Source organism: Macrotis lagotis, chromosome 7 (assembly GCF_037893015.1).
Source record: "Macrotis lagotis isolate mMagLag1 chromosome 7, bilby.v1.9.chrom.fasta, whole genome shotgun sequence".
NCBI lineage: Eukaryota > Metazoa > Chordata > Mammalia > Peramelemorphia > Peramelidae > Macrotis > Macrotis lagotis.
Window position 1 is genome coordinate 85,456,970 of NC_133664.1, and position 19,862 is coordinate 85,476,831.

At 35.4% G+C, this 19,862-nt stretch overlaps 1 protein-coding gene across 1 annotated transcript in view; it reads left to right on the plus strand.

The window, feature by feature from the left end:
• LOC141492675 (receptor-type tyrosine-protein phosphatase N2-like) overlaps nt 1-19,862 on the plus strand; it is a 653,431-nt gene that overhangs the window by 199,967 nt on the left and 433,602 nt on the right. The window lies entirely within an intron of this gene.

A 19,862-nucleotide genomic window follows, 5' to 3' on the forward strand; every position in this document is an offset into this window, starting at 1 on the left:
GTTATTCCCACAACACTAGTGTGATTGTAAATTTCTTGAAAATATAATCTTATCCATATTTTTACATCTTGAAGCAAATTATTTCTTTGGATAGAATGTTCTTTGGAGTTATAAAATCATGTCCTCATAAATATATCTATAGTATAGGAAAGAGCTTATAGTTGATATGTTTGGAAAGCTTAGACTTGGAAGCTATATGAAAGTTGAAAATACACATCTAAGAAAAAGTTGAGAAAGCATTAGTTTAAAAATGAACTTCTTATTCATTCAAATACTCAAACCTGTTACCAACTTCAATTTGAATAAACTATCATAATGATCATACCTATGGATTCCTTCACATAATGATGTTTTTAAATGTCTAAAATAAAAATATATTGGATTGCAAAGGAAACTAATTATATTGAAATGTATTTATCAAAGTACAAAAAGAAAAATAAAGGTTATGGGTCATAGGTTAGGAACTTTTAATTTAGGTAATCTGACCCTGGTTCCCTTTTTTAAAAAATTAAAATGTACTTCTGGAATTCAGTGATTCTGTGATTCCAGGATTTATTTTGAGCATCTGCTTAACTCAAAGTATCATATAGAACAGTGATATCAAACTCAGATCAAAATCAGAAATCATAAATATTGACTCAGAAAACCATATATTAACATTAACTGTGTTCTATTGTATTTTTTTGGTAAATGCTTTTCAATTACATTTTATTCTGTTTCAGATGCATTAGGGAGTATTGCCATTGTGGGTCTAGCTGTGTTTCATTTCTCTTAAGTAATGCCAGGATTGCTGCCATTAAGCAGTTTCCATTACTAGTAGAAAAAAGATACAGACTAGTGACAGCTAAAATACAAGATGAACTAGTAAAAAGGAAGTGCCATGTGAACAGGACAATTAATATTTTGGTCATCTAAAGGGAGAAGAGAGTACTCTTAGCTGAGATGGTTTCGAAAGATAGAATAAAAATTTCCTGACCCAATAACCCATGGAAAAGTAATATACATGTACACACTTTTTTCCAAACAAGTTTAGGGCCTTTTTCTCTATTACATGTCCCATACTTTGGGCACTTTGGGGATTTAATCAATATTCAACAATTTCAGACACTCAAAGTAAGATCATTTTCCTTTTCAGCCTCTGCAAAAACTGAATACCATTAAATACAATAGCCAAAGAGGCCACTGGTGTAAAGCCAAGGCTGATTAAATGAAACAGTTTCCTCTCATCTCCAGAATCCCTTGTGGAGATGTAGGATACAAATTGGCACCAACTCTGCAAGAAATTTTAAAATAAACTGATAAATTTAACTCTGACAAGTATCAAGTGGGTATAATCTGCAAGCTGGCGGATAGGACCTTTGTCTTGTCCTCTACTGCTAGTTCTTTGACCTCTATTCTTTCAGACTCTACAAGAAAGAAGGTGAACTCAGTATAAGGTGGACAGTATAAGGACAAGCTGATATACAAACAAAATTAAGGCTCACATAAGAGTAACCTGATCAAGATGGAAAATCTAGCTCAACAATTCATTTTCCAATTGCATATAAGGGACAGTCCATCTAGACCAAGAAGGGTGCTGTTTAATGCTGGTAGAAGTGCAAGAAAAAATAAAATCTCAGATTTCAGAAAAGAGAAGTACATTCCCCTATAATTTAGCTGATCACTCATCTGCATCCTAGGAATGGAAACTGCTTGAGGGTAGGAATTGTAACTTCTCTTTTACACTACATTAGTTCTCATGCTGTGTTTTTCAAATATGACTAAAAAGACAACATAACAAATTACACCTCCCCTCATATACTCCCTTAGATAAATTCTTATAACAAATACCAACAGAATATAAGTCTCTCAAAGAATCAGAGAACTGGAAGAGACCATATAGTCCACCCTACTCATTCTCCAGATGAAATATCTGAAACACAAGCTGCAAATGCTATTGCCTTGGTCCCATAGTGTTAGACTTGAGACTAGAAATCCATTTGCTTGATGCTAAATTCAGCTCTTTTTAAGTGCCTTGATGTACTAGGGATGTGGTTGTTCTCTAGATTAAATACTTTCCCTTATTTACCTATTAGCAATGAAACATACTCTCTCCCTCTCCTTTCTCATGCTCTTCTTCTCCCTTTTTTTGACTGAACTTATGGTTTCATTGGTGCCTGAATCTCCCATTGAGAAATTTCCTCTACAGTTTATGTATTTGCACTTTTCTTGCAACTTCTAGATTTAGGGAGGGTCAAATAACCATTCTTTGTCATAGGTAGGATTTTTGATTCAGGTCTTCCTGAATCCCATAGCCAGCTCTCTATCTACTGTGTTGCTTCTGTCAGTCTCTAATTTGTAAGGATTATTAAAGGTGGTGGTGGGGGCATCTCAGATAGTGTGGATTGTGCTCCTCATTGTATGAATCTGGGCAAATTGTTTCCATGCTTTTTTAACCCTAGTTTTTAACCTATAATATGAGAATTGAACTATATAATTCAAATCAATAAGTGCCTTTGATATATAAATCACTATATAAAGATAAAAAACAATATAGTATTTGGCATCAAGGAGCTTGCATTCTTCTTCATTTTGAGGGAGAGAGAAAAATAAATTCTCAAGTAAGCAAAGACAGTCTATATTAAAAAACTAGTGTAATTTCAAGGAAAGGGTGATCATAATTGATAAATTAAGGGAAGTTTCATGTAGGAGGTGGTATCTGCATGGTGATTGTGAACTCTTTGAGGGAACAGATTGTCCTTTGCCGTTCTCTGAAACCTCATCACTTAGAATTTCTTGGAACTGAGTTGGTCTTTAATAAATGTTTTTTTGACTGACTGACTTTGAAGGATGCTAAAGATTCTGCAGTGAGGAGCTGAGGAGGGAGTGTATTTTAGATATGGGAAAACATCCAAGGGAAAAGCAAGGAGGAAGAAGATAGAATAATAACCATGGAGAAGATCAAACTGGATAGTTAAGCTGGAATCAATAAATCGATCAATATTTATTAAGCTCTTAGTATGTGTCAGGCCTGGAGAAGAAAAAAAACATGAAAGGGAATGCTATGAAACCAGACCAGAAAGGTAGATGGAAGCCCAGTAATGCAAAGGGTTCCTTTATGCCAAACTCATGATTTTTCATTTTAGCCTGAAGGAAATAGGGAACCATTGAAGATGGGGGAGCAAGGTCAGCTTTCTAATGTCTCTTCCTTAGGAGTGGGAAGATCTGATATCTAAGGGACAGCTAGGTGGCATAGTGGATAGAACACTGGCCCTGGAGTCAGGAAGTCCTGAGTTTAAAATCTGACTTTTAGACACATTAATAATTACCTAGTTGTTGACCTTGGGCACTTCACTTAACAACATTGCCTTAAATAACCAAATAAATATTTTTAAGAAAGATCTGATATCTAAGACCTCTCCCTGCTCTATTGATCTGTATAGTAGTAGTACTGTATTATCTTACTACTGCATATACAATTGGAAAATGATTTGTTGAGCTAGATCTTCCACCTTGACCAGGGTACACTCCTGTGAGTCTTAATTTTGTTTGTGTGTCAGCTTGTCCTTATCCACATATGTCTGTCAGCTTTACCATTTTTAGACTGAAAACTGTAAGAGAACAAAGTCTACTCTCCATTCATAGAACATCTAATCAGTGTCCCTTTGATAATGATGATTTAAATTTTTGAATCAGAAAACTTCATTGAAACACAGACGTTTGCTCTGAAGAAAATCTGGCCATTTTGAGGTCATTTTCACGTGAAAGGAAACACCTGCTGCCTCTATAATACTTCAAGAAGGCCATTCATATTTGAGTGTAGACTAATGTTGTTCACTGTTCGAAATCTAATTATACCTTTTGGCTAAGAGTTCCATCTCCTCTCTCATCCACCTGATCTCTGGAGCTGAGGTTGTTTTCAATGGATTGTGTACTGGTCACATGAATCGCCTTATGCAGGAGGCTTCCCAGTATGTTTTCCAAGCCAAATCAGCCCAGGTTCCTATTGAATTGAGTGGTTTATCGGTTCAGTTTCAGCAAACCCTTGAATATAAGCTCCCCTCTGCATGCTATGGAAATTCAGCAGAATGAAGCAAAGGAACCATCTGTGTTCTTAAAACTTGTTAATTTAAGACAACTAAGTTCTCATCCAGCATCAGAGGAACACATATCCTTTTGTTTTTGTATATAACTGCAAATTATAGACTTAGAAAGGAAAAAGCTATGGGAGTCCAAAAACAACCTCTTGTCTAGGGCTTATTAACTTTTTGTGTCATGAAATTCTCTGGAAATCTGATGAATCCAATGGACCCCCTTCTCAGAATAATGTTTTTAAAAGTATAAAATGAAATAAAGAGCTTTGTGAAGGAAGGTGATGGCAAGTCAAAATAAAGATGTTTTATTCCCTCTCCAACTCCTGGGATCATACTGAAATCTATTCCTGAATCCCTTCATAAACTGTAGACTTTAGGTTAAAAACCCCTATTTTTGTCTAACTCTCATTTTACAGATGAGAAAATTGAAGCTCTGCTATGGTGAATTATTCACCCATTGTGAATTAGTGATTAGTGACCTTCAGAACTGGTCCTCAAATCCCTTTCACTTTTTTCATTCACACAATGATTTTAAATCCTAAACTTATGTCTGCCACCCAGGATGTTTCTTGGTCATCTCCCCTTGATTAGAGATGATGTGCATTCAGAACATACCAATTAATTTTCATATTATCCTAAACAAACCACCATTAGGAGTGTTGGATGCTCTTAATCCACAAAAGTATATAACAAGACAAATTGCAAAACCAAATAGTTTTTTTTTTTTATTATGTCCCCACCCCACCTCTACTGTTACTCCATATTGCACATAATTGAAATTTAACTGGAGTGAGTACGTGTATGACTGATGTTGGAGCAACCTTCTTGATCTTAGAATCCGGCAATGATTTTGGGATGCCTCTCACAAAAAAAAAAATCTCTATTACTCATGCCCCCAGCCAAGGAATCCCTAGGAAATCAGCATATGGTACATTTTGCTTCCCCCAAAGGCCCTTAAGCTCCTTAGCAAATATTGAGGGTAGCAAGAACACTAAAAACTGAAAAGGATTTACTAAGATAATATATATGCATACATATATATGGATAAATACACACACATATACCATACACATATACATATTCACATGTGTATATATATTAATATATATACACACATACATACATACATATATACATACAAAAAAGACACAGCCAAGTCCATTGATACTCAAAATTGCCCTGACCTTTTCTCACAGGGACCCATATAATTTTTCCAACTTAAAGTATTCCTTTTTTGCTACTTGAGATAACTAGGACGTTGACCCATCTGTGCTTCTCAGAACCTGCACAGTCTGTGTTACTCAGATTAATAGCATGGAGAAAAAAATTAGTTTGCTCCTCCAAGTTGAAATTCTTTGCCTCATTGGTCTTCAGTTCTGTACCAATATGTAGTTCTTCATTCTGTATGCCTTTGCTCCACTGCCATTTGGCCAATGGCATTATTTTATTTATTTTTTTTTTGTTTTTGTCTACTCTTTTTTTACAGTTTTATTTATTTACACATTATGAAAATAGTCTTGTTTTAAGAGTAAGCATAACCCCCCCAAAAAAAAAAGAATAGAAAAGCCTCATGAAGAATAAAGTGAAAGAAAGAGAAAAAACGTTCTTCAATCTGTGTTCAGTTACTATCAGCTCTTGTCTCTGGGGTGGATCACATTCTTTATCAAAGGTCCAACAGAGAAGTTGCTTCCATATTTTTTCCCAGAGTTGTTATTGCTGATTTTATTTCCCTAATTCTATTCATCTCCACTCCCATTTATTCAATTTTTCTCTCTCCTTTCACTTTGTCCCTCCTCAAAAGTGTGCTGTGGGGCAGCTGAGTGCCACAGTGGATAGAGCACTGGCCCTAGAGCCAGGAGGTCCCCACTCAGACACTAAACAACAATTTAGTTGTGTGGTTCCAGGTGGGCCACCCAATCCCATCATTTTACAAAAGAAAAAAGTTTTTTGTATCTATCTACCCTCTCCTATGATCTACCCTCTCCTCTCTCATCTGTACCCACCACCTCACCCCCGTCACTTTTCTCTGATCCTCTTCCCCTCCTGTTTCTTCTAGGATAAGAGATTTCTATATCCTATTTAGAGGGTATGTTGTTTCCTCTTTAAGCCATTTCCAATGAGAATGAAGTCTCTCTCATTTCCCCCTCATCTTCCCCCCCCCCCGCCTTCCGCTCTATGGCAAAAGCTTTTTCTTGATTCTTTTACATGAAATATGTTAGCCTATTCTACCTCTCCTTCCCCTTTCACCCAGTACATTCATTTTTCACTCATTGACTCCATCTTTATAGTATATTATACCTTCATATTCAACTCTCTCCTGTGCCTTTTCTAAATATGCTTCTTCTAACTGCTCTATTGAGATGGTTCAGATGAGTTATCAATCTCATCTTCCATTGCAGAAATGCAAGCAGTTCAATATCATTAAATCCCTCATAATTTGCCCTCCCTGTCTACCCTTTCTATGCTTCACCTGAGTCCTGTATTTGGAGATTAAACTTTCTGTTAAGCTTTGGTCAACAGGAAAGTTTAAAATTCCCCTATTTCATTGAATGTCCATCTTTTCCTCTGGAGGAGGATGTTCAGTTTTGCTGGGTACTTGATTCTCTGTTGTATTCCAAGCCCTTAATGCAGATGTTGCTAAATCCTGTGCAATACTGAATGTAGCTCCATGATATTTGAATTGAATCTGGCTGCTTGTAATATTTACTCTTTTAATGGGAGTTCTGGAATTTGGCTATTCTTGGGAATTATTTTTTTGGATCTCTTTCAGGAAGAGATCATTGAATTCCTTCAATTTCTATTTTACCCTCTGCTTCTAGGATATCAAGGTAATTTTCCTGCAGAAATTCTTTAAAAATGTAGTCAGGGCTCTTTTCCTGATCTTGACTATCAGATAGCCCAAGACTTTTTATATTGGCTCTCCTCAGTTTTCCATGTCAGTTGATTTTCCAATGATATATTTCATGTTTTCCTCTAGTTTTTCATTTTTGGTATTGTTTTATTGTTTCTTGATTTCTCTCAAAGTCATCAGCTTCCTTTAGCTCTATTCTACATTTGAAAGAGTTGTTTTCTTCAGAGAGCTTTAGGATCTCCTTTTCTATCTGTCCAGTTCAGCTTTTTAACATATTCTTCTCCAAATTAACTTTTTGGACTGCTAAAAAACCTAAACTGGTTTTTAACATGTTATTTTCTTTGGCATCTTTTTGTATCTCCTTGATTAAGCTGCTGGCTTGGTTTTCATGTTTTTCCTGCATCTCTCTCATTTCTCTTCCCAATTTTTCCTCTACCTCCATTACTTAATTTTCAAAATCTTTTTGAGATCTTCCATAGCTTGATCCCAGATTCAACTTTTCTTGGACTCTTTGGATACAGAAGCTTGAACTTTGTTGTCTTCTGAGTCTGTGTTTTGATCCTCTATGGGACCAAAGTAATCATCTATGGTCAGATTCTATTTTTTCTGTTTTACTCATTTCTGCAGCCCATATCCTGGTTTCAGGGTGCTTCCCAAGCTTTTTAATGTTTTTGGGACACTCTCACAAGGACCTCAGTTCCTTCAAGGTCTTATAAGAGGCTCTAATTACTCTCCTGGCCTAGATTCTGGTCTGTGCATGACCATAAACTCTCCAATCTGTCCTGTAGCTTTGAGAAGGGTCCCTGTTCTGCTTTGACAATAGGGGACCCCAGACTGTGACCAAGGTCTGTACAAAGCACAGGAGTCCCAGGGATAGTGGAGAGACCTCGACAGTCTTCCCCATCCCTGTACCTTCAGTGGGTTGAGCAGTCTGGAAGCAGTTGCAATGCAGCTACCTGCTGGGTGACTCCACAGGTCTGCTTCCCTTTCCAAGAAAGGGGCTGCATTGAGGGCAACAGCTGCACTGGGGGCCGCACTGGCCTGGGCTCTGGGCTCACTCACTCTGGCAGAGTTTTCCCCACTGATCTGTCAAATTGTGCTTGTTAATCCCTGGGTTGTGAAGTCTGGATACTGGTTCTGCTGCCACGAGCCCATACCCCAAGGGACCCACTCTAGTGCAGCAACCCTGACTGCACTGCCTCACCTTCTGACCCTGGTAAAACAGGGTTTTCTCATGGATTTTCAAGTTACCTTGGACAGGAGAATTGGTTCACTGGATCTGCCTTGGCACTATTTTCTGCTGCTAGATCACCTATCCATCTGCCTCATGGAGGTTCCCTTCAGGTCTTTATCAATGACAGAATCTTTGGTGATCTCTTCCTGCCTCTTCAATCTTCTTAGCCCTCATTCTCCTCTCTGTACTCTACATTCCAGCTACAATGATCTTGCTTTTCCTTGTATATAATACTCCATCTCCTAATTTGGGATCTTTTCCTATGCATGAAATACTATTCTTCCTCATCTCCTCTTGCTGACTTCTCTTTTTTCAAGCTCAAATCTCAACTTCAGGAAATATTTTCTAGCTCCTATATACTTGCTCCTAACATCTTCTGTCTTAGATTATCTCCAGTTTACACTATTGTTTATATTCCATAGGTGCAGTGTATAGATCACTGGTCTTGGATTTAGGAGGACTGGAGTTTGATTTTGGCTTAGACTTATTAGCGGTGTGACTTTGAACAAGTCACTTAACTCTGACTGCCTCACATCCAGAGCCATCTCCAGTCATCCTGATTCATCTCTGATCACAGGACCCAGATGCCTCTGGAAGAGAAAGTGAGGCTTTTGCCTTAGCACAGCTCCCCTCACTCAAATACAATTCATCTGCTTGTCAAGGCATTGTCTCCTTGATGTCCTGGTTTCTTCAAGAACAAAGGTCCAACATTATTATTCTATATGTTTATATAAATGAGGGATTAAATGATGTTGAATTGCTTGTGTTTCTGCATTGGAAGATGATATTGATAACATATAAAATTATTTGCGTGTGGCCTTACCTATTAGAACAAACTCTATGAAAGCAGAATATTCCATGTTCTTACCTTTGTATCTTCAGCACTTAACATGGTACTTTTCACATAGTAAGCACTCAATGAATTTTTTGACTGACTGAATTGAGTCTTAAGTTTGCAAGGATATGAAAGTTTCTATCTTACGTTGACGTCCATCTGCTTACCTGTATCTTTAGGCCCATTATCTTTCTATTTCTCTTTGTCTTTCCTCTGAAACCCATGATCTCTCTTATATAGAAGCAATTTTTCCCTTGTACATTGATTTGAGAGTCACCTGGCAAGAATGGAGGGAGAGGCTTAGCCTACTCTTCTGGAATATGAGCTACACATATATAAAATTCATAATAATAGAATGAAGAGTGGAAGGGTCTTCAAAGTCAGGAAGTATAAAGCAGTATAGTCTTTTTGTAGCTCACTAGGATTCAAAAATCAAAGGTGTCAGATTCTATTTTTTTTCATTTTATCTAGAGAGATAGCATACAATATGATTTCACCCAAACTCATCAATAATCATAAAATTTGGGAGGATAGCATAAGTCATTTGCCTCCTACTGATTTAAGTGTTACTTGGAGAATGGACCACATTCTGCTCAAATTACCCCCCCCCCCCACTTAAGACCTTGTGTTTTTAAGGTATGAGTAAACTGAACGCAATCAAAATTTTAGGTATTATCAAATTTGCCATAGCAGATAAATAGAGCATCCATGTTAAATTGCAAAAGTCCTCAAACCCTGATACCATTTCCTATGTTTAATGTTGTTCAGTCATTCAGTGGGGTTTGACTCTTCCTTGATCCCATTTGAGATTTTCTTGGTAAAGATCCTGAAGTGATTTGCCATTTCCTTCTCCAGCCCATTGAACAGATGAGAAAACTGAGGCAGAGTTAACTGACTTGCATAAGGGTAGCTAAGTGGCACAGTGGATAAAGCACCCATGCTGTAGTCAGGAGGACCTGAGTTCAAATCCGACCTCAGATACTTAATAATTGCCTAGCTGTGTGACCTTGAGCAAGTTGCTTAACCCCCATGGCCTTAAAATAAATAAAATTTTAAGAAAATAACTACAATAAATGACTTGCCCAGGGTCACACAGTTAGTAAGATAAGATTTGAACTTATGAAGATGAATCTTCCTGACTTGAGACTCAGCACTCTATCCACTGTGCCAAAAAGTTGCCCCACTTTTTGAAATACCATCTCCAAAATTTTATTCCTTAGACTATCTAGTGTTACACATAATTGAATAAGAGCTCTTTGAGAAGATATTGACAGTAATAAATTTCCTTCTAAAATATGAAAAATGAAATTTGGTATATATGTTATTACATGCATTCATTTTTCATTTCTCTTCTATTTTGATCTAAAATTTTCCTTTCCTTGAATACTTCTCTGAGAATTATTCATGGGAGTCATAATATTCAATCTTAAAGGGGGACCAGAGAGATTATCTAGACCAAGGTTTCTTAACTTTTTTTTGTTGAGAATCCGTTGGCAATTTTATGCAGTCTATGAACTTCTTGGAATCATGTTTTTAAATGCATAAGATAAATGCAAAGGAAAGCAATCATATTAAAAAAAAACCTGTTAAATATATGTTTTAAAAGCTTTTGATTGCGGGATAAAAATTTGAGCAAAATGATGTTCCACATTTTACAAATAAGATTTTATCCATTGAGATGAAATGATTTGACCAAGATCTCGCAAAGAACTTCCAATGTAGATGCAAGATTTGAGTTACAGACTGCTGATATAAACTAGATTCTTTCTGTTCCAAAGTCACTCATTTGCCTACAAAGACAGTTATTACATGCTTGGTGATGATAATGAAACCTAATTTAATGAAGAATCCTAGAACTTTGAGAACTAGAAAAAAAACACATGGTTCCATTAGTCCATTCCAAGTTGGATACTTTCATACTACTAAAAATTCATGGTACTTAAGAGCAAATGAAACTGAATGGGATTTGTATTGATCTCAAATGAAGCTGATGTGATTAGGAGGCTTACAAAGAATCATTGTTCCTTTTGTGAAGCTCATCACGTTGTCATTTGAAGACCCCTATAGAACTGCCCATTCTCTGTAGTGTAAGCCTGTGCTTGTTGTTTACCAGGAGTCATTGGAAGTTGATCTCCATTTCCAATCCTTACATATTTGATATTTGACATTTTGTGTAATTGCCTTACGATATCACCCTTAAAACACCGAAGGCTACTTAAAATGTCATCCTGAGCAGGTCAGAGCCTCAGTTTTGTGTAGTGCACTTAATGGAACAAAAGAATTACCCAGTTTGATCCTTTTGATCTTTGATTGTGTTCCTATTTCATGTTCCCCATCTGCTCCATCTGGGTTCTGAGGATTTTAAAATGTGCAGCATCTTGCTTTTTCATCTCATGTAGGCTTGTCAGTTCAGAACAGAAAGGATCTTTAGAAATATCTAGTCTATCCTTTTTTTTTACCTTTCCTTATATCTATAGTGCTTAGCATAGTGCCCAGTCCATAGTGGGAACTTACTTTTTTTTTAATTAAATGGTGAATGTGGAAACAAACACAGAGAGAGAGAAAGGGAAATGCCCAAAGTCACAGAAGCAGTACATGGAAGAGGTGATGAGAACATGTTTGAGGAAATGTAGTGTATTAATAAGTCCAAGGAGTTTTGTTACAAAGGGCTGTTTAGCATTCCTTTTTAACATATGTAGGCATCTACTTGGTGTGATAGATAGCATGTTCGACTGAGTTCATATACCATGCCTGGGACACTTAATAGCTATGGAACTGTGAGTAAGTCACATAACCTCTTGTGCCTCAGTTTCCTCATCCATAAAGTTATAGGATTGTATTTGATGGCATCTAAGCTATAGTCACTATAAAACTATCATTATTCAGAACTTGCCTGCATAATTATGCACTAGCCCCTTTTCCAACTTGTGATTTTTTAAATTACAAATTCCTTATATTGAAATCATTTCCAGGGTTAGTTTTTATGGTTAAATTTTTTAAACAGAACTTTAACAGGGCACTTCTTTAAAAAGAACTACAAAATGCAGGTGACCACTTGTTTGGGATGTCTAAGAATATAAAAGATAATTCTGAGCAGGGATATACTAAAACCGTCTTGTTCAGGCTCTTAATTGCCAATTTTTAATGTGAACTTTTACACTTTTAGAAATTGGCAATCAATACAAATCAGGAACTGATTTAATGTTTTGCTGATTGTCTAGACTTAAGAATGTAATGGAGAGAATGTTGATAATGAATATTCAACCAGAAAATAGGTGTTGCAGTCAATTGTTAAATATTTATCCTGATTTTGAGGCACTATCTTCCTGCTCTTTTCTAGTTCTAATGAGGATAAAGAAAGGGAATTGGAGGGAGGGAGATTCTTGGTGGTTTAACAGAAGAGTTTATTGTTGTGATCATTAAATTCTAGGATGGACTGAAGGTGGTGATGAACCTCTGTTAATTGTAGACTCTAACAACAGGCTGCCTGCTTAGGCATTCCTGGGTCCTCTTTTGGCTTTATCAAATGACGGGCCTGAAAGTCAGTGTCATCTTTCTAAGCAAAGGATGTATAGTTTGAGGAGATTCTTTCCCTGACTGCCTCTGTGAGTAGTTACAAGTTCTACCAGAAGAAATTTATGACTTTGGTTTAAGGTATTCCATCTCAGGAAGTATTCTTTTAGAATGGAAAGATCCTCAGGAGGTCAATCCCAAGCCCAAGTATTTTCCATCTCATGGGTGGTAGAGAATCATAGCCTTAGAGATCATCTCGTTCAATCCATACCTGAACAGAAATGCCCTTTTAATTTATTCCCAACATGTAATCATCAAACCTTCACTTAACATTTTCATTGATGGGGGACTTGCTACCTATCAAGGAAAGATAAAAAGAAAGAAGAAAAGTAGGAAAGTAGGAAGGGGAGAGGGAGGAAGGAGGGAAAAAACAAAAATGGAAGAAAAGAATTAAGGAGGGAGAGAGGAAAAAGCAGAGGAAGGAAAGTAGGTAGGGAGGAATAAAGAAGGAAAGAAGGAAATAACAAAGGAACATGGAAAGAAACAACAAAGAAAAGGAAGAGGGAGAAAAGCAGAGGAAGGAAAGGACAGAGGGAGGGAAGAAGGAAGGAAGGAAGGAAAGAAGCAAGAAAGGAATAAAAAAGGAACAAGAAGAGAAGGAAAGAGGAAGGGAAGAAAAAAAGAAAGGATAGTAGGAAGGGAAAAGGACATATGTATTTACTGATTATGTACTTCATGCCACCCATTATGCTAAGTGCTGAGTATACAAATCTCAGCAAGAAGGATGACAATACTTTCCCTCAAGGAGCTTGTATTCTGGTGGAGGAATACAAGTCAGAAAAGGGATCTGGGGTTAGGGAAGGAATGAAACATTAATGGGAGATATGTGGGACTTGAGGAACACCTGTTTCTTTTTAGGATATCTCTGACTTTGTTGGCTTTTTTTAGTTGATATTTCATTTTTCCAATTCCATGTTATGAAAGTTTTTCAATATTCATCCACCTGCATACACATATTTTTAATTTACACAATTTCCTTCCACCCTGACTCCTTACTCCCCTCCCCTTAGTGGCAATCAGGTAAATATCTTACATACAGATTTGTATTTATCATATTTACAGAGTAGTCATTTTCAGTATAAGCATTAAGGAAAAAGGATTAAGGGAAAAGAAAGAAAACCATGAGATAGGAAAGAAATACATGAGAATTTTGTAAAAAGTTAATGTAGAGGTCATTCAGATTTTGTAGGGTTTTTTGTTTTGTTTTTCTTAGCCATTCTCCTTGGCTTTTACTAGCTCTCTAAACTGCTGAGAAGATCTGCATCCATCAAGGTTGATCAATTGAACATATTGTTCTTAGGGTGAATATGCTCTCTTTGTTCTGTTCCCTTCACTCAGCATCAGTTGCTGTAATTCATTCCAGACTCCTCTAGAGTCTGACCATTCATGTTTTCTTATAAAATAGTAGTATTCCATAACATCCATATACCTTAACTTGTTCAGCCATTCCCTAATTGATGGACATCCCCTCAACTTCCAATTCCAAAAAGAGATGCTATGAACATTTTGGAACCTCTGGGACTTTTCCCATTTTTATGGTTTCTTCTGAATATAGGCCTGTTATTGCTCAGTCAAAGGGAATGATGAGCTTTATTGCTCTTTGGGCATAATTCCATATTGCTCTTCAGAATGGTTGGATCAGTTCACAATTCCACCAACAATGCATTAATGTCCCACTCCTCCCACAACCTCTCCAACATTGATTGTTTTCCCTTTTTTGTCATCTTAGTCAATTGGATAGGTGAGGTAAAACCTTATAGTTGTTTAATTTACATTTCTCTAATCAATAGTGATTTGGGACATTTTTTCATATTATATTTAGCTTTTATTTCTTCATTTGAAAACTAAATTTCATATCCTTTGATTATTTATCAGTTGGGGAATGTCTTGTAACCTTATAAATTTGATGCAGTTCTCTATATATTTTAGAAATGAGACCTTTTGGGGAGGCTAGGTGGCACAGTGGATAAAGCACGGGTCCTGAAGTCAGGAGTACCTGGGTTCAAATCTGGTCTCAGACACTTAATAATTACCTAGCTGTATGGCCTTGGGCAAGCCACTTAACCCCATTTGCCTTCCAAAAAAAAAGAAAGAAATGAGACCTTTATTAGAACCCCTAGTTTTTTTCCTACTATTTCCCAATTTTCCTAACAATTTTTGTCAAGTAGTAAATTCTTATCCTAGAAGTTAATGTCTTTGGGTTTGTCAAATAGTGGATTGCTGTAGTCATTTACTACAGTTTCTTTTGAACCTATCCTAATCCACTGATCATTACGCTTTTTCTTAATGAGTACCAGACAGTTTTGGTGACTGCCACTTTAAAGAATAGTTTTTGATGTGCTAGAGCTAGGCCACCTTCCTTTACATTATTTTCATCAATTCCCTTGATATTCTTGTCCTTTTGTTGCTCAAGATAAATTTTGTTATTCTTTTTTTCTAGCTCAGTAAAAATAGTTATTTGGTAGTTTGATTGGAATGGCACTGAATAAGAAATTTAATTTAGGTAGAAATGTCATTTTTATTATATTAATTCAATCTAACCATGAACAATTGAAATTTTCCCAATTGTTTAGGTTTGCCTTTATTTTTGTGAGAATTGCTTTGTAAATGTGTTCATATAGTTTCTGTCTTTGTCTTGGGAGGTAGATTCCCAAGTATTTAATGTCTGCAATTACTTTAAATGGAATTTCTCTCTGTCTATTGCTCTTGGGCTTTGTTATTCATATATAGAAATACTGATTTGTGTGGGTTTATTTTATATCTTGTTACTATCCTGGATTTGTTAATTTTTTCAAGTAGTTTTTTAGGTGATTTTCTTGGGTTCTCCAAATATTATATCATCTGCAAAGAGTGAAAATTTTGCTTCTGCATTGCCAGATCTGATTTCCTTCAATTTATTTTTCTTCTCTTATTGCTAAAGCTAACATTTCAATTATATTCAATACTGTATTGAATGGTAATGGTGATAATGGGCATCCTTATTTTGCCCCTGCTCTTATTTGAAATGCTCCTGATTTATCCCCTTTACATATAATATTTGTTGATGGTTTTAGACAGATTCTACTTAATATTTTAAGGTAAATTGCATTTATTCCTTTATTTTGTAGTGCTTTTAATAGAAGCTTATGTTGTATTTTGTCAAAGGTTTTTTCAGAGTCTAGAGAGAATCATAATATTTCTGTTGGTTTTGTTATTGATGTGTTCAATTATGTTGAGAGTTTTCCTCATATTGAACCATCTCACCTACCTATTAAAAATTATACCTGATCTTAAGGTATTATCCTAGTAATAACTTGTTGTAATCTTATTGATAAAATTTTATTTAAGATTTTTCCATCAATGTTCATTAGGGAGATTGATCTATTATTTGCTGCCTATTTTGGTTCTTCCAGGTTTGATATCAGCACCACATTGGTGCCAGAAAAGGAATTGGTGTCATAAAAAGAATCCTTCTCCTATTTTTTAAGAATAGTTTATGTTAATAGGAATTGATTTTTCCTTACATGTTTGTAAGAGTTCAATTGAAAATCCATCTGGACCTAGAGACTTTTTCTTGGGGAGTTTATTGATGGTTTCTTCAATTTCTTTTTCTGAAATAGGGTTATTTAAGTATTTTATTTCCTCTTCAGTTAATATGGGCAATTTATATTTTTGTAAATATCCATCTATTTTACTCGGGTTATCTAATTTATTGGCATATAGTTTGACAAAATAGCTCTGAATTATCTCTCTTTAATTTCCTCTTCTTTGTTAGTTAGTTTTCCTTTTCATTTATGATACTGGTAATTTGGTTATCTTTTTTTAAAATCAGATTAACCAAAGGTTCATCTATTTTATTATTTTTTTCATAAAACAAATTAGTTTTATTTATTATGTTGATGATTTTCTTGTTTTCAGTTTTATTAATCTCTCCCTTGATTTTCATAATTTCTAATTTGGTGTTTAATTGAGGATCTTTAACTTGTTCTTTTTCTAGCTTTTCTCATTGCATATTTAATTCCTTGATCTCCTCTTTCTCTATTTTATTCATATAAGCTTTTAGAGATGTAAAATTTCCCCCTAACAACTGTCTTGACTGCATTCCATAAATTTTGGCATGATATCTATTTGTTATCATTTTCTTGGATGAAATTATTGACTATTTCTATGATTTGGAGTATGATCCACTCTTTCTTTAAAATTGTTATTTAGTTTCTAATTAATTTTTGCTTTATCTTTCCATGACCCTTTATTACATGTAATTTTTATTGCATCATGATCTGAAAGTATTCCTTTGTTATTTCTGCCTTTCTGCATTTTATATAGGTGCCATGTATTACAGAGAAAAAGATATATTCTTTTTGACCCCATTAAGTTTTCTTCAGAGGTCTATCATATCTAACTTCCCTAAGATTTTATTCACCTCTTTAACTTCCTCCTTGTTTATTTAGTGGTTAGATTTTTCTAGTTCTGAGAGAGGGGAAGTTGAGGTCCTGCATTATTAATGCTTTGTTTTTTATATTTTTATATATGTTTATATAATATATGTTTTTTATATTTTCTTGTAATTCACTCAGCTTTTCCCTCTAGGAATTTGGATGCATACATGTTTGATAATGATATAACTTTGTTGCCTATGGTGACTTTTAGTTTCCTTTCTTATCCTTTTTGATAAGATTGATTTTTGCTTTTTGCTTTATCTTGAGATCAGAATCATTACCCCTAGTTTTTTTTAAGTTCAACTGAAGCATAAAATATTTTGTTCCAATGTTTTACCTTTACCCTTTGTGTATCTCTCTGTTTCAAATGTGTTTCTTGTAAACAACATATTGAAGGATTCTGGCTTTTAATCCATTCTGCTATCCACTACTGTTTTATGGGAGAGTTCATCTCATTACAGTTAAGATTACTAATTCTAAGGGGCGGCTAGGTAGCGTAGTGGATAAAGCACCTGCCTTGAAGTCAGGGTTCAAATCCGGTCTCAGACACTTAATAATTACCTAGCTGTGTGGCCTTGGGCAAGCTACTTTACCCCATTTGCCTTGCAAAAAAACCCTAAAAAAAAGATTACTAATTCTATATTTCCTTCCATGCTATCTTTTCCCAGTTATATTTTTTCTTTCCTTTCCTCTTATTCCTCCTTGCCAAAGTTTTACTCCATTTCCCCTTTAACTTTTCTTTTTAAATTTTAACTTTCAGTTTATTTTCTTTTTTTTTACATAAAACAAAAATTTATTTAAAAGGTTACAAGACATAGGAAGGGCTAGAGAGAGAGAGAAAGAGAGAGATAAAAGAATAGCCAAACAGCCTTGGCTGGGCTATGGTCAGAGAAGACTGAACCTGCCTCAGTTTATTTTCACTTATACATTTGTCTTCCCTTTTATCAATTCCTTCTTCCCTTTTCTTTCCCTCCCCCCACCAATTCCCTGCAGAGTAGGATAGACTTTCAAACTCAAGTGGAAATGTATCTTATTCCCTCTCTGTGATAAATCTATTGAATAAGATTTGTTCAGTGTTCACATCATCCTTTCTTTCCTTCTACTATAATAGATCTTTGTGCTCTTCACTTGATGTTATTTATCTATAGAAGTACTAACAATCAAGTACCATCAATCAAGTCCTATCAATCAAAGTAACATCAATCAAAGGTTGATTAATTGATTGCTTGATAAGCTCAAAGTACTGTCAAAGTAAAATTACAAGTTCATTGACTAATTGCTTAATTGCTTGATAAACAGCATCGCATCCTAGATTCTAAGCCCCTCCCCTCTTCTGTCTCATTAGAAATACCCTTCTCAAAAGTCATGCATCATATCAAATTATAATCACTTTATACCCTACCCCTTTTCAAGTACTCTCCATGAACACACAATGCTCATGAGGTAAATCATCATACATAGCCAAACCATTTATATACCACCCAAGCATGCTCTCTCCCCCACTCCCCCCTTTAGATCCTCAACCATAGACTTTAACTCCTTGTTCACTGAAGTATGGATTAAGAGAAATTCACTTCCTAATCTCTTTAGGTCTAACCCTTCTAAGAAGGTTCCCATCTTGTGCACCTAAAATCATTTCTGATTTAATTTGTAGTCTGGAACACTCTGAAGTTCTCTATTAAGAACTTTACAATTGATTGTAAGGTATGGGAGACACTGTCTCAGGACCACCCAGCATAGGATGTGCTCATCAGATTAAGTGCTTAGAATAAAGTAGGTTAATGGAAAATGAGACACATACATTTAGAGCAAACACCCCAGCTTTTCATCTGGCCTTTTTTCCTCAAATATAGTTGATGTCACCTTGATCCTCTTCAATGGAAAGACAAGAACCAGTCATACCCATATCATTTAAATTCAATCTCTTCAACTATATTCAACCCTTTAACTGTCCCAAGAGAAATACAATTCTCTAGAATTATAATTATGGTCTTGACAGCATTTGTTTTTTCCCCCCCTTTTCATTTACCTTTTTAATGCATCTCTTGAGTCTTCTATTTGGAGATTGAATTCTCTGTTCAGTTCTGGTTTTTTATCAGGATATTTTGAAATTCCTTTTCTTCATTGAGCATCTATCTTTTCCTCTGGCAGAATATGCTGAATTTTGCAGGGTAGTAAATTCTTGGTTATAATTCAAGGTCCTTTGCCCTTCAAAATACAGTATTTCAGGTCCTCTGTTACTTCAGTGTTAAAGCTAAGTCCTGAGTAAGTCTGATTGTGTTTCCTTTGTATTGAAATTATTTCCTTTTTGCTGCTTGCAGTATTTTCTCCTTTATTTGAGAATTCTGGAATTTGGTTATGATAGCGCTTGGAATTTTTATCCTGTGGTCTCTTTCTGGAGGAATTTTGCATATTCTTTCAATGCCTATTTTGTCTTTTTGATCTACCAAATTTGCACAGTTTTCCCTGATAATTTCCTGTAAGTCATTTTCCAGGTTCATTTTTTTATCTAGACTTTCTAGTAATCCATTCATTCTTAAAATATCTCTCCTGGATTTATATTCCAGGTCATTTGTTTTTCCCAAAAGGTACTTTATATTTTCTTCAATTTTTTTAGTCTTTTTATTTTGATGGAATCTTGTAGTCTTGTAGATTTATTTCTATTTGTCCCATTCTAATTTTTAGGTTTTATTTTTTTCAGCTAGCTTTTATGTTTCCTTTTCCACTTGTTCAATTTGAGTTTTAGACGAGTTGTATTTCTTTTTCAGTTGATCAATTTTAGTTTTTGAAGAGTTACGTTTTTCCAGTTGGTTATTTTTACTTTTAAAGGAATTGATTTCTTTGGTCAGTTTTTTAATAATTTTCCTGTATAACTCCC